General features: G+C 38.5%; 1 protein-coding gene across 35 annotated transcripts in view; it reads left to right on the plus strand.

Moving 5' to 3' along the window:
- Positions 1 to 14,202, plus strand: part of CCDC91 (coiled-coil domain containing 91) — a 362,152-nt gene that overhangs the window by 33,538 nt on the left and 314,412 nt on the right. The gene's annotated exons all lie outside the window — the stretch shown is intronic.

Below are 14,202 nucleotides of genomic sequence, written 5' to 3' on the forward strand. Positions count from 1 at the left end.
GAGGTATAATTTACAAGTAAAAAAACCTGTTTTTAGTATGTTGTTCTGTAAACTGATAAATGCATGTAGTTATGTGACCACCACCACCATCCAAAGAACATTTCCATCATTCCAAAAAGTTCCCTCATGCCCCTTTCTAGTTAGTTCCCTCCCCTCACCCATAGGTCCTGGCAACCACTGATCTATTCTCTCTCTCTAGGAATGTAGAATTTGTTTCTGGTTTCTTTCACTTACTGCGTTTGTGATTCATCCGTGTTGCTGCATGTGTCAGTGCTTTGTTCTTTTTTTATTCCTGAATACTATTTCATTGTATGAATATATGACAATTTGTTTATTCACCAGTTGATGGATGGTTAGGTTGTTTCCAGGTTTTGGCATTTAGGAATGAAGCTGCTATAAACATTCATGAGCAATTCTTTGTACGTTCATGTACAGGTCTTTGTGTAGACATATGTTTTCATTTCTTGTGGTTAAATATCTAGGAGTGGAATTCTTGGATCTTGTGGCAAATGTTTAACTTTATAAGAAATTGCCAAGCTATTTTCCACAATAACTGTTTCATTTTGCATCCCTATTAATGATGTTTGACAATTCCAGTTGCTCTGCATCCTGGTCAGCATTTGTCATTTTATTTTTAATTTAGCTATTCTAATAGGTATTTAGTGATATCTCACTGATGTTTTAATTTGAATTTTCCTATTGACTCATATGTTGAATATCATTTCATGTGCTATTATTTGCTGTCTGTACATTTTCTTTGGTGAGGTGTCTGTTCAAATCTTTTGTCTATTTTTTATTGGATTATTTTCTCCTTGAGTTATAAGAGTTTTACATAATCTGGATACAAATCTTTTATCAAATATGTGTTCACAGATATTTCCTTTCAGTCTTTGGTTTGTCTTTTCATTTTCTTAACAGTGTCTTTAAAATAGCAGAAGTTTTAAATATTGAAGAAGTCCAGTTTATCATTTTTTCTTTTATGATTTGTGCTTTTGTGGTCTATCTAGGAAATTTTGCCTAACCCAAAGACGCAAAGATTTTTTTACTATGTTTTCATCCAGAACTTTTATAGTTTTAGATTTTATCTTTAGGTCTATGATTTATTTTGATCAGTTTTTGATTGATTTTTGTATGTGGTGCAAGATATGGGTGAAGGTTCTCTCTGTCTCTCTCTTTTTGTCTAAATTGTCCTACACCATATATTGAAAAGACTGTCCTTACTATCCTTCGGTAAATTTTCTTGGCACTTTTATAAAAAATCAATTGACTATGGGGCTGACCCTGTGGCTTAGTGGTTAAGTTTAGTGCACTCCGTTTCAGTGGCCCAGGTTTGGTTCCCGGGTACGGACCTACACCACTCGTTGGCAGTCATGCTGTGGTGGTGAGCCATATACAAAATAGAGAAAGATGGGCACAGATGTTAGCTCAGGGTGAATCCTCCTCAAGCAAAAAGTGGGAGATTGGCACAGATGTTAGCTCAGGGTGAATCTTCCTCAGCAAAAAAAAAAAAAAAAAAATCGATCGATTATGTATGTGTGGATTCATTTCTAGACTCTGAATTCTGTCCCATTGTTCTCTGTATCTCTCCTTTAGCCAAAACCACACTGTCTTCATTACTGTACTTCATAGTTTGTCTTGAAATTAGGAAGTCTGAATCTTCCAACTTTGTTGTTCTTTTTCAAAATTGTTTTGGTTATCCTAGCTCCTTTTCTATCCATGTAAATTTTTAGAATCAGCTTGTCTGTTTGTATAAAAAAGCATTGAAGGATTTTGATTGAGGATGCATGGAAGTTAGAGATAAACTTGGGGAGAAACAACATCTTAATATTATTTTCTAATCCATTAATAAAATATCTTTCTCTCTTTACTTATGTCTTTGATTTTCTTATTAATGTTTTGATGCTTTCAGCATAAAAATCTTGCACATATTTTGTTCTGTGTGTAAAGTGTTTCATGTTATTTTGTGCTGTTGTAAATGGTAATCTTTTAAAAATTTCAATATCCAATTATTTATAAATAAGTTGATATTTTGTATTGACCTTGAATCCTCACCTTTTTAAATTGACTTATTAGTTCTAGGAGCTTTTGCAGACTCATTGGGATTTTCTACATAGATAATCTTGTTGTCTGTCAATAGAGACAATTTTATTTCCCAGTTTTATTTTCCCATCTGGTTGCCTTTTATTTCATTTTCTTGTCTCATTGCAGTAGCTAGGACTTCCAGTGTGATGTTGAATAGGACAAGTAAGAGCGGACATCCTTGCCTTGTTTCTCATCTTAGTGGGGAAGGCATGTAGTCTTTTACCATTAAAAGTTAGCTGTAGGGCCAGCCCTGATGGCTTAGTGGTTAAAGTTCAGCACGCTCTGCTTTGGTGGCCCGGGTTCAGTTCCCAAGTGTGGAACCACACCACTCATCTGTCAGTAACTGTGCTGTGGCAGTGGCTCACATAGAAGAACCAGAAGGACTTACAACTAGAATATACAACTATATATTGGGCTTTTGGGGAGGAGAAAAAGAAAGAGAGGAAGATTGGCAACAGATGTTAGCTCAGGGAGAATCTCCCTGCCAAAAAAAAAAGAGTGAACTTCCTTAAAAAAGCAGTTTGCTATAGGTTCTTTTGTAAATACACTTTTCATCAGATTGAGGAAGTTTTCTTTAGTTTCTAGTTTGCTGAAAATTTAAAAAAAATCATGAGTGAGTATTGTGTTGCTTTTTTTTTTTCTTTCTCTAAGGAAGATTGGCCCTGAGCTAACATCTGTTGCTAATCTTCCTCTTTTTGCTTGAGGGGGGTTTTCCCTGAGCTAACACCTGTGCCATCTTCCTCTATTTTATATGGGATGCCACCACACTGTGGCTTGATGAGCAGTGCTAGGTCTGTGCCTGGGATCCGAACCTGTGAACCCCGGGCTGCTGAAGTGAAGCTCGTGAACTTAGCCACTGTGCCACTGGGCTGGCCCCTGTACTGCTTTTTTTGATTTTGGAAATTATAGTTGATTTAGTAGAAATTAGAAAATAATCCTATAAAGAAAGAAGTTAACCCATTTCCATTAATATGAGATAATTTCTGCTAATATTTTGCTGGCTTTCAGTCTTTTTCAAACATTTTAAAAACAAAGTTGTAAATATTGTTTTATATTTTTTCCCTTTCACTCAGCATTACTTTGTGAGTGCTTACTACATCATGAATCTTTTGAGAACCTGATTTATAAGTTCTTGATTTGTAGTTGAGATTAAGTTTTCCCCATTAGAATTAGCATCAAATTTTTGTGCATAACTCTGATAAGATTCTTTTAATTGATGTTTAAAAATGTGGTTATCACTCAAAGTATATGAAATTTTTTCAGATTCTTAATATACATTGCCTCTGTTTCAGTTGATAGTCTTAGAATTGGTCCTCTGGGCTATTTATTGTAGTAAATTTTGGAGTGAAATGTAGTATTCAATATCACTGACTTTTTGGACATCATTTTAAGGTAGAATCCTAGAATTTCAGGAACTCCATTCCTTAGATTTTATCTAGTTCAACCCATTTATTTTTCAGGTTTAGAGTCTGGAATAATAACATAGCTTTTCCACTCACATTATTATTTTGCTGCAAATGACCTGCATGGAATTCCTGATGTATTTTGTGTAATGTAAAATACTACCCATGTTTTTCTTTTGATAAGAATTATAGAAATCTTTGTGCCTAGTACCATGCAGACACCCCTTATGTATGTTGTTTTATTACATTTCAACCAATACCTTTTGTGGTAGCTAGTATTTTTCCCATTTCATAAACAAGAAGACTGAGTCTCAGATGAGTGAGCAGACTTATCCAAGGTTGCATTAAGAGTAAGTAGTAGAGCTGGGGTTTGATCACGTCTTCCTAATCTGCTTTTATTCATAGGCTACACTACCAAGGTTGAGTTCTTGTAAACATTTGTATACAGATCTTCCTGGACTCATGATGGGGCTACATCCTGATAAACCCACTCTAAGCTGAAAATGCATTTAATGCTCCTAACCTACCGAACGTGATAGCTCAGCCTAGCCTGGCTTAAACATGCTCAGAACACTTAGATTAGCCTATGGTTGGGCAAAATCATCTAACACAAAGGCTATTTTATAATAAAGTGTTGAATATCTCATGCATTTTATTGAATACTGCACTGAAAGTAGAAAGCAGATTAGTTGCATGGGAACAGAATGGTTGTAAGCCTACTGGTTGGTTACCCTTGCGATCACGTGGGTGACTGGGAGCTGTGGCTCGCTGCCGCTGCCCAGCATCTTGACGTCAGTGAGTGTTGTACTACATATTGCTAGCCCGGGAAAAGATCAAAATTCAAAGTTCGAAGCTCAGTTTCTACTGAATGCATATTGCTTTTGCACCATGGTAAAGTCAAAGAATTGTAAGTTAAACCATCATAAGTCAGGGGCCATCTGTATATTGTGCTTATTCTGAATCTATTAATTTTACTACTTAGAATAAACTCATTCAGCAAAATAGTAAATCAACGTGAGATGGTTTCAGTTACTTCTAAAATGTTTACCCAAGTTTATGTCCTTTTATATTTTCTAATTTTAAATTAGTTTAGACATTTCTTGACCTGTAGGCTCTTTCCTCCCCTGTTCAATCCAAATAAGTGGTACAAAGACTATTGTTAACTATATGCCATAGAATCCTACTTAAGGAATTAGGGATACATTTACTGTCACTAGCAGAGGATACAACAATTTTTAAATTTTGAAATGAGAAGAGTTTTTTTTTTTTTTTAAAAGATTTTATTTTTTCCTTTTTCTCCCCAAAGCCCCCCGGTACATAGTTGTATATTCTTCGATGTGGGTCCTTCTAGTTGTGGCATGTGAGACGCTGCCTCAGCGTGGTCTGATGAGCAGTGTCATGTCCGCGCCCAGGATTCGAACCAACGAAACACTGGGCTGCCTGCAGCAGAGTGCACGAACCTAACCGCTGGGCCACGGGGCCAGCCCCGAGAAGAGTTTTTTTAATTACAGGTTTAATAGATGAAGATCAGCGAAAATGTTAGCTGCTTTAAAATGCAGCATGTTACAATTCTAGTAAATGTGTTTTCCTTCAATGGGTGTGTGTGCATTTTGGTATTTACATAATGCAGTCCAACACACATAGTCAAATAGACTAACTATATGAATGAAATAGCCACTATTTTGTAAAGTGTGAAATCACTTTTTCCTGGTATTCAGAGATGATTGACTTTCTTCTCTCTTTGCCAGCCTTGCTAACATAGACCATGTGCATCTCCTACCAAAAGTAGGCCTACATAATGGAGAGGCCAGCCAAATTGCCTTTTGTGTTGTGTCCAACCTTGTGGTAAAAGATAGTCTACACGATCATTTCAAGATGCTTTGCTTGTATGTTATGAGAATTCAGATCTTCTGCAGTGGAGCAAAGGCAGTGCTGCAGTGTTATGTAAGATCCATTCATCAATGAGTATACTTCACTATAGGGGCTTACGTGAATATTACTAAAAATTACATGCTTAGACATCAATAAAAGGTGATGATTAAAGGTGAGATTAAGTATTATTTTAATTATGAATTTAATAAAGACAACTTAAAATGAGGTTATACCCTTTATTCACAGTTTGCCCAAATTGGGCATGAAAAATTGAAAATAAGCCTACGAAAGCTCAGTGGCCTTAAATGTGTCATCCTGAGTCAGAAGATAGGTTGAAATGAATGCTTACTTTCTATTCTGCTGAATGGGAAAAAGTGTTTGTTGAATAACTGGCAGTAGTTTTCATGGGGCATTTAGATAAGTTTCTTCTCGTGTGTTTTGCAAAAGAGACATATTTTATTAATTTATTTTTAGGACTAGCTTCTGCTTAACGTGAATAGTGTTTTACGATGTCACTTGCTCATTTAGTATATGTGATGTTTTCCAGTTGTTATTTTAGGTAAGAATACTTATACAGTACTTTTTGTTGCAAGAACCTTTTGTAGGAGACTTTATCTTCATCAGCGTACTGAGTTGTTTTTTATAGTACCAAAGTTTGGTGTTATTGATCTTACTTCTTTTGTTGTCAGTAAGAGAAGAAAGGAATGCCTCAAGGTTATTCTCAGTGTCACAGAGATGAACATAAAAAGTGACTCACATGTGATTGATGAGAAGTGCTCTGATCATTCAGAGTCCTCTCAGATTGCAAAATGTTGTTTTATTGCATGACTCAGAAAATACTGAAGAGTAGAAAATCTTATGAACAAGTGAAATAATATGTACATGAGATTTTTGGATGATTTTTTTTCCTCTCGCACAGAAGGGCCATGGATATTATCATCATAGTTATTTTCATCTGGGCAAAATAATTCAGCATATAGTTCATGGTGGTGAATTGGGAATCATAAGGCTGGATCTGACTCTTTAATCAGCATATATTTTTTCCTACTTTATAATATTTTCTTGATATTTTATTTTTTCTTTCTTCTCCCCAAAGCCCCCTGGTACATAGTTGTATATTTTAAGTTGTGGATCCTTCTAGTTGTGGCATGTGGGACGCCACCTCAGCATGGTTTGATGAGCGGTGCTAGGTCCGTGCCCAGGATCTGAACCGGTAAAACCCTGGGCTGCCGAAGCGCAGTGCACAAATTTAGCCACTCAGCCACAGGGCCAGCCCCTATATTTTCTTACTTTAAAAAACATTCCAGAGTGCATCTGTTGATGAGGTGTGTTGTGTCTGTGTGTACTTTGCGAAGTACGCTTTGGGAAGTTTTTGGCCATTATTTCTTCAAATATTCTTTCTGCCCCTTTTTCTCTTCTTCTCTGACTTGCATAGTGCATATGTTGTCATGCTTAATGGCTTCCCACAGGTCTCTGAGGCTCTGTTTGTTTTCTTCATTCTTTTTGGTTTCTGTTCTCAGACTGATTAATCTCAGTTGAGGAAGCCTAGACATTGGATGGATGGTCTGTATGTCTGTCTGTCACCTATTGAGTGTATTGAGTGTTTAAAACAGCATATTAGACATATGAAAAAGAAACAGGCATTTAGACGGGCTGAGAGCAATCAAGAAAGAAGCTGGATGCGTAAGACAAAAGCTTTAAGTAACAGTAGTAACAGAAAGTTGGATTTAGAAAGGAGGAGTTATTAATAGGCTGAGAGAATAAAGAGGGTTTGGGATACCAGAAATTCCAGTAGAGGTGAATGGCAGATTCAGAAGGAGTGGCAGAGTAGTATAAATAAAAGGATACCAAATTGTAGTAAGAAAGTGAAATTTCAGAGGTTAAGATCCTGAAATTGGAACAGTTATGTCGGTATCACAAGTATCATCATAGTGACTGCCTTTGTTGATGGCCCAATTGTTCAGTGATATACTATATTGTAATATACATAGCAATATATAATAGTGGCGATAATAGTAGCCACTATTTTTAAGTATCTGGAATGTACCAGGTGCTACACTGAACACTTTTCAAACATTTTCTTAAATATTTTTAAGTGTTTTATTGAGGTGAAATTCACTAAACATAAGAGTAATCATTTTAAAGTGTACATAGTGGCATTCAGTACATTCGCAATGTTGTGGAACTCTGTCTAGTTCCAAAACATTTTCATCACCCCAGAAGTAAACCCTGCACCCATTAAGCAGTCATTACCTCTTCTCGCTTATCCCTAGTCCCTAGCAAATACCAGTCTGCTTTCTGTCTCTATGGATTCGCCTGTTCTGGATATTTCATAAGTGGAATCCTATCATGTATGACCTTTTGTGTCTGACTTCATTCACCTAGCATGATGTTTTCAAGGTTCATCCACATTGTTTCAGTACTCTGTTCCTTTTTTGTTGTATGTATATACTACACTTAATACTTTGTTTATCTCTTCATCTCTTGATGGACATTTGCATTTTCCCACCTTTTTGCTATTTTGAATAGTGCTGCTTTGAAAATTTGTGTACCATTATTTGTTTGAGTACTTATATTAAGTTTTCTTGTGCATATATCCATGAGTGGAGTTGCTAGGTCGTGTGGTCATTTTATGTTTACCTTTTTAGGAACTGCTAAACTGTTTTCCAAAGTGGCTATATCATTTTACATTCCCACCAGCAATGTATGAGGGTTCTGGTTTCTCCACATCTTTGCCAACACTTGGTATTTTCCTGTTTTTTTTAATCATAACCATCCCAATGTGTGTGAACTGCTACTTTGTGGTTTTGGTTTGTATATCCTTAATGATTATAATGAGTATTATTTTTTTGTTTTTTTTGGTTATTTTTATGTCTTGGAAAAATATCTATTCAAGTCTTTTGCCCATTTTAAAATTGAGTTGTTTTTGACGTTGAGTTTTAAGAGTTCTTTATATAATCTGCATGCTAGACCCTTATTAGATATATGATTTGTGTGTATTTTCTCCTCTTCTATAGATTTTCTTTTCTGTTTGTTGATAATGCCTTTTGATACATAAAAGTTTTATGTTTTAAGTCCAGTTTATGTATTTTTTTCTTTTGTTGCCTGTGCTTTTGGTGTTATATCCAGGAATCTATTGGCAAATCCAAGATCATGAAGATGTACCCATCTGTTTTTTCCTCCGAGTTTTATAGTTTTAGCTCTTAGGTTTAGGTCATTGATCCATTTTGAGTTGTTTTGTTTATTGTGTGAGGTAGGGGTTCTATGAAAATTTTTAGTTAAATATTTCAAGCATTTAAATAATAATACTATATATATTTTATGGTTGTTGTTAGTGCTATCAAGTCTATTTCAACTCCTGGTAATCCTGTGTACAGCAGAGCGGAACCCTGCCCAGTCCTTTTGTGCCATCCTCTCACCTTCCGGCGCTGTATCAGACAATGCTCTGCTGCTATTCGTAGGGTTTTCATGGCCAGTCTTTTCAGAGGTAGGTGGCAAGGTCCTTCTTCCTAGTCTGTCTAGTCTGGAAGCTCCACTGGAACTTGTCCACTATGTGTGACCTTGCTGGTATTTGAAATACTGCTGGCATAGCTTTCAGCTTCACACTAACACACAGCTGTCACAGTGTGACAACTGACACATGGGTGCTGTGGTTTCCTGACAAGGAAACGAACCCAGGCCATGGTGTTGGGAGCACTGAAACATAACCACTAGACCATCAGAGCTGGATATATATATATTTTAGCACCCATACCCATTAGGTATGGTATATAGTGCTTACATACTCTGGGCACTGTTCTAAGGACTTTACAAATATTAACTCATTTAATTAACATCTAATGTATTCAGCATTAATTTTTCTAATCTTAACATTGCCCTTTGCTTCATATTTTTTAGAAGGAGATATCACCATTGATAGAATTTAAACCCTTGAACCCATCCTCTTCTTTTCTTCTCCAGAGAGTAGCAGTATCCTGAAAATGTAGTTTATCATTTCTTACATGCCTTTTTAACTTTACTGTGGATGCGTACCCAAAAACAGTATGGATTTGAGTATATATTTACTCAGTAGAGGAACAGGGTTAGTTGACATTTCTGTAGGATTCTGACATTATGGCATATAAAATATGTTGGGAGTGCCTAGATTGCCTTGTGGGGAAGCCTTGGATTTTTAGCTAATGGCTCAGTTGGTTTTCATAATGGTGAAGAGGAAAAGTCTTTCAAGTATTGCTCATGAAGGGTCAGGTTTGTCAGGAATACACCCAATTATAGAGGGAAGGGAGAACTTTGTGTGCTTCAGACATGTGGATCTTCTTTTTCTTTTAATATGCGTATTTACTTATGTTCTTCTGGATAAATTAGAGTATGCATTAGAAGTCTTTTATAGATAAAATTGGTACTCAATTACTTATTAGGTATGGAAGTGAAAAAAAATTATAGGTGATTCATACTAAAGTTAGATGAAAAAATGATTCTGCTGAGGGTACTGGTATTTTTAATTCAAAAAAAAAAAATTAGTGGTTAGAACAAGTTTTATATCATCTTGGAAAAATGTGAGCAAGCACGTCCTTTATGTGTTTCCCTTAGTAAACCAGTCTGTTTTCTGTTATAGGGGTACTATTAGCAGATTAGGACCTTTGATAGATACATAAACAAGGATTTCATAACTGTCAAAACCGAGTTTATGAAAGTTAAAATAATATACAACTGAGATATGTTGAGAAGCAAAATTCAGTTCAGTAGAAATCTGTATTCAGCCCCGGCTATATTTCAGGCACTAGGGGATATAGAAGTAAATATCACTTGGTCTTCAAGGACCTCACATTTAAGTAGTTGAGAGTAAGATAAACTAATACATTATAGTGAGGGCATTGATTGGGATGGAATGGGATCCTGAAAGTTGGAATAGGGGCATGTGGGAAGACCCTGATGAAGCTGGAGACATTGAGCCCCTAAATTTTGGTAAATATTTTTGCCAGTGGGAGCACACTCCCTACCCTCAGTAATAGTGGCCTTCGCACTCCCAGTGGGAGCGGCCTCTCTCCCCCTGTCTGAGGTCTGAGGGGATTAATTCTGCATTGCTCAAGGAAACTGTAATGGCCTCCCCTGAGGCAGTTGCCATGCAAGACAATCCTGATTTCAGGACTCTCCCTCACCATCCCTCTTTGCTTCTAGACCTATAACCAGACTTAAATCCAGCAGGCCCCTAAAGGTGAAGTACAAAATGTGACCCCCAAGGAAATATGCTACACTACTTGAGTTTTCTAATTTATACAGACAGAAATCTGGGGAACATGAGTGAGAGTGGATACTAAGGATGTGGGATTATGGTGGAAGGAACATAAAGTAGAATCAGGCGGAATTTATTGATATGGGCTCATTATCTCACAGACATTCCGCATTTACTGTTGCAGCTCGGAGAATTAGAAAGGGCTGTAACTGTTTAATTGATTGTTTGGCTAAAATACGGACCAAAAGGTGGCCCACCGTGAGTGAGTTGGAAATGCTGGACCTGCCTTAGTTTAATGTAGAGGAAAAGATTCAAAGGCTTAGGGATATTGGAATGTTGGATTTGTCATTTAAGACCTGCTCACCTATACTGGGACAGTCCAGAAGACATGCCATTCACCAATACTATGAGAAATATATTGTGAGGGGAGCCCTGGCATCCTTGAAGAGCTCTATGATTGCTCTTCTCTATAGGCTAGACCTCAGAGTAGGAATGCAGTCACTGAATTGGGAAACCTAAATATAATGGGAATAAGTGAATTCCAGGGTGGCAGAGGGCAGATGATGGCACTCAGCCGTCAAAGGCAAGGTGAGCATGGTTTGGACATCCAAGTCAAAGCAGCAGTCAGAATACTCTGGTTCATGCAGACCAGTGGTGTTGCTAGTTGATCATGGTGTTTCTAGAAGTGAAATAGATAGGAAACTTATTAAATTCTTCCTTGATCTGTATAAGCGGAAAAGTTCTAGGTCGAGTGAACAGAGTCTAGCCTAAATCATAAAAGCAGTCATGACCCTTTAATCAGTTCTGGGACTTGAATTTTTATAGACCCAGAATCCTTTGAATGAAGACGAGGCAGGGTCCCCTTGAGGAAACACCCGGGTACACTGCCAAAAATTTATACTGTCAGACTTTCTCCCAGCCCTCCCTAAGGGTCTTACAGCCTTTAACCAGAGTAATTGTGCACTGGGGAAAAGGAAATAATCAGACCTTTTGGGGACTACTGGACACTGGCTCTGAACTGACACTAATTCCAGGAGACCCAAATTGTCCTTGTGGTCTACCAGTCAGCATAAAGGGCTTATGGAGGTCAGGTGATCAATGAAGTTTTAGCTCAGGTCCATCTCACAGTGGGTCTGGTAAGTCCTCAAATCCAGCCTGTGGTTATTTCCCCGGTTACCGAATGCAGAATTAGAATAGATATGCTCAGCAGCTGCCAGAATCCCCACATTGGTTCCCTGACCAGTGGAGTGAAGGTGTTATGATGAGAAAGGCAAATAGAAACCACTAGAATTCCTCCACCTGGGAAGATAGGAAACCAAAAGCAATAAGTACCTCATTCCTGGAGGGATTGCAGAGGTTAGTGCCACCATCAAGGACTTGAAACACGAAGGGATGGTGATTTTCAGCACATCCCCATTCGTCTCATCTGTTTGGCCTGTGTAGAGGACAGATGGATTCTGGAGAGTGACAATGGATCATTGTAAGCTTAGCCAGGTGGTGACTCCAATTGTAGCTGCTGTTCTGGATATGTTTTTATTGCTGGATCTGGCATGTGGCTTTTTCTCCATCCTTGTCAATAAGGTCCAGTAGAAGCAGTTTGCTTTCAGCTGGCAAGGTCAGCAGTACTCCTTCACTGTTCAACTTCAGGGTATATCAACTCTCCAGCCCTATGTCATAATTTAGTTTTTGTGGATCTGTATTGCCTTTCCCTTCCACAAGATATCACACTGCTTCATTAAATTGATGGCATTATGTTGGTTGGATCTAGTGAGCCAGAAGCAGCAGCTACTCTAGACTTATTAGTAAGACATTTGAGTGTCAGAGAGTAGGAAATACGTCTCACAAAAGTTCAGGGGCTTTCTACCTCTGTGAAATTTCTAGGGGTCCAGTGATGTAGGGTGTGTTGAGGTATAAGGATATGTAAGGATACCTTAGAAGGTACCTTTACCTTAGAAGGTCTTACATACCTTCTAAGGTAAAGGATAAGTTGTTGCATTTGGCCCCTCCTACACTCAAGAAAGAGGCACAACACGTAGTGGGCCTCTGGATTTTGGAGGCAACATAATACTCATTTGGGTGTGTTACTGTGGCCATTTATGGAGTGACTCCAAAAGCTGCTAGTTTTGAGTGGAACTCAGAACAAGAGCAGGCTCTGTAATAGGTCCAGGGTGCTGTGCATGTTGCTCTGTCACTTGGGCCATATGATCCAGCAGATCCAATAGTGCTTGAAGTGTCAGTGGCAGACAGGATGCTGTTTGGAGCCTTTGGTAGGCCCCTATAGGTGAATCATGGTGCAGGCCCTTAGGATTTTGGACCAAAGCCCTGCCGTTCTCTGTGGAAATCTGTACTTCTTTTGAGAAACTGCGGTTGGCCTGCTACTGGGCCTTAGAGTCTGATTGCTTAACCATGGGCTACCAAGTTCCATGCAATCTGAGCTGCCCATCATGAACTGGGTGTTATCTGACCTACCAAGCCATAAAGCAGGGCATGGACAGCAGCACTCCATCATCAAGTTGAAGTGGTATATATGTGATCAGACCTGAGCAGGCCCTGAAGGCACAAGTGAGTTACATGAAGAAGTGGCCTAAATGCTGATGGTCTCTACTCTGCTACAGTGTCTTCTTTTTCCCAGACTGCACCTATGGCCTCATGGGAAGTTCCCTAAGATGAGTTGACAGAGAAAGAGAAGACTCAGGCCTGGTTTATAGATAGTTCTGTATGATATGCAGGCACCACCTGAAATTGGACAGCTGTACCACTATAGTCCCTTTATGGGACATCCCCAAAGGACAATGGTGAAGAGAAATCCTCCCAGTAGGTAGAACTTTGGTCAGTGCACCTGGTTGTTCACTTTGCTTGGAAGGAGAAGTGGCCAGATGTGATTGTATGCTGGTCATGGGCTGTGACCAGTAGTTTGGCTGGACCATCAGGGACTTGGAAGGAACATAATTGGAAAATTGGTGACAAGGAAGTTTGGGCAAGAGATATGTGGATAGACCTCTCTGAATGGGCAAAAAATGTGAAAATACTTGTTTTCCATGTGAATGCTCACCAAAGGGTGACCTGAGCAGTGGAGGATTTTAATAATCAAGTGGATAGGATGACCCATTCTATGGATACCATTCTGTCTCTTTCCCCCAGTCATCTGTCATTGCTCAGTAGTTTCATGAACAAAGTGACCCTGCTGGCAGGGATGAAGGTTACACATGGGCTCAGCAACATGGACTTCCACTCATAAAGGCCTATTGGCTATGCCCACTGCTCAGTACCCAGTCTGTCATCACCAGAGGCTAACACAGAATCGCTGATATGGCACCATTCCCTGGTGATCAGCCAGTTAACTAGAGGCAGGTTGATTGCATTGGACTGCTATCATCATGGAAGTGGGAGCTATTTGTTCTTACTGGAATAGATACTTTAGATACAGATTTGCCTTCCCTTGCATGTAGTGCTTCTGCCAAAACTACCATCTGTGAGCTTACAGAATGCCTTAGCTACCACTATGGTATTTCACACAGCATTGCTTTTTATCAAGGAACTCACTTCCCAGCAAAAGAAGTGCAGCAATGGGCCCATGCTCATGGAATTCACTGGTTTTATAATGTTCCCTATCAC

The sequence above is a fragment of the Equus przewalskii genome, chromosome 5, assembly GCF_037783145.1.
Source record: "Equus przewalskii isolate Varuska chromosome 5, EquPr2, whole genome shotgun sequence".
In the NCBI taxonomy this organism is placed as follows: domain Eukaryota; kingdom Metazoa; phylum Chordata; class Mammalia; order Perissodactyla; family Equidae; genus Equus; species Equus przewalskii.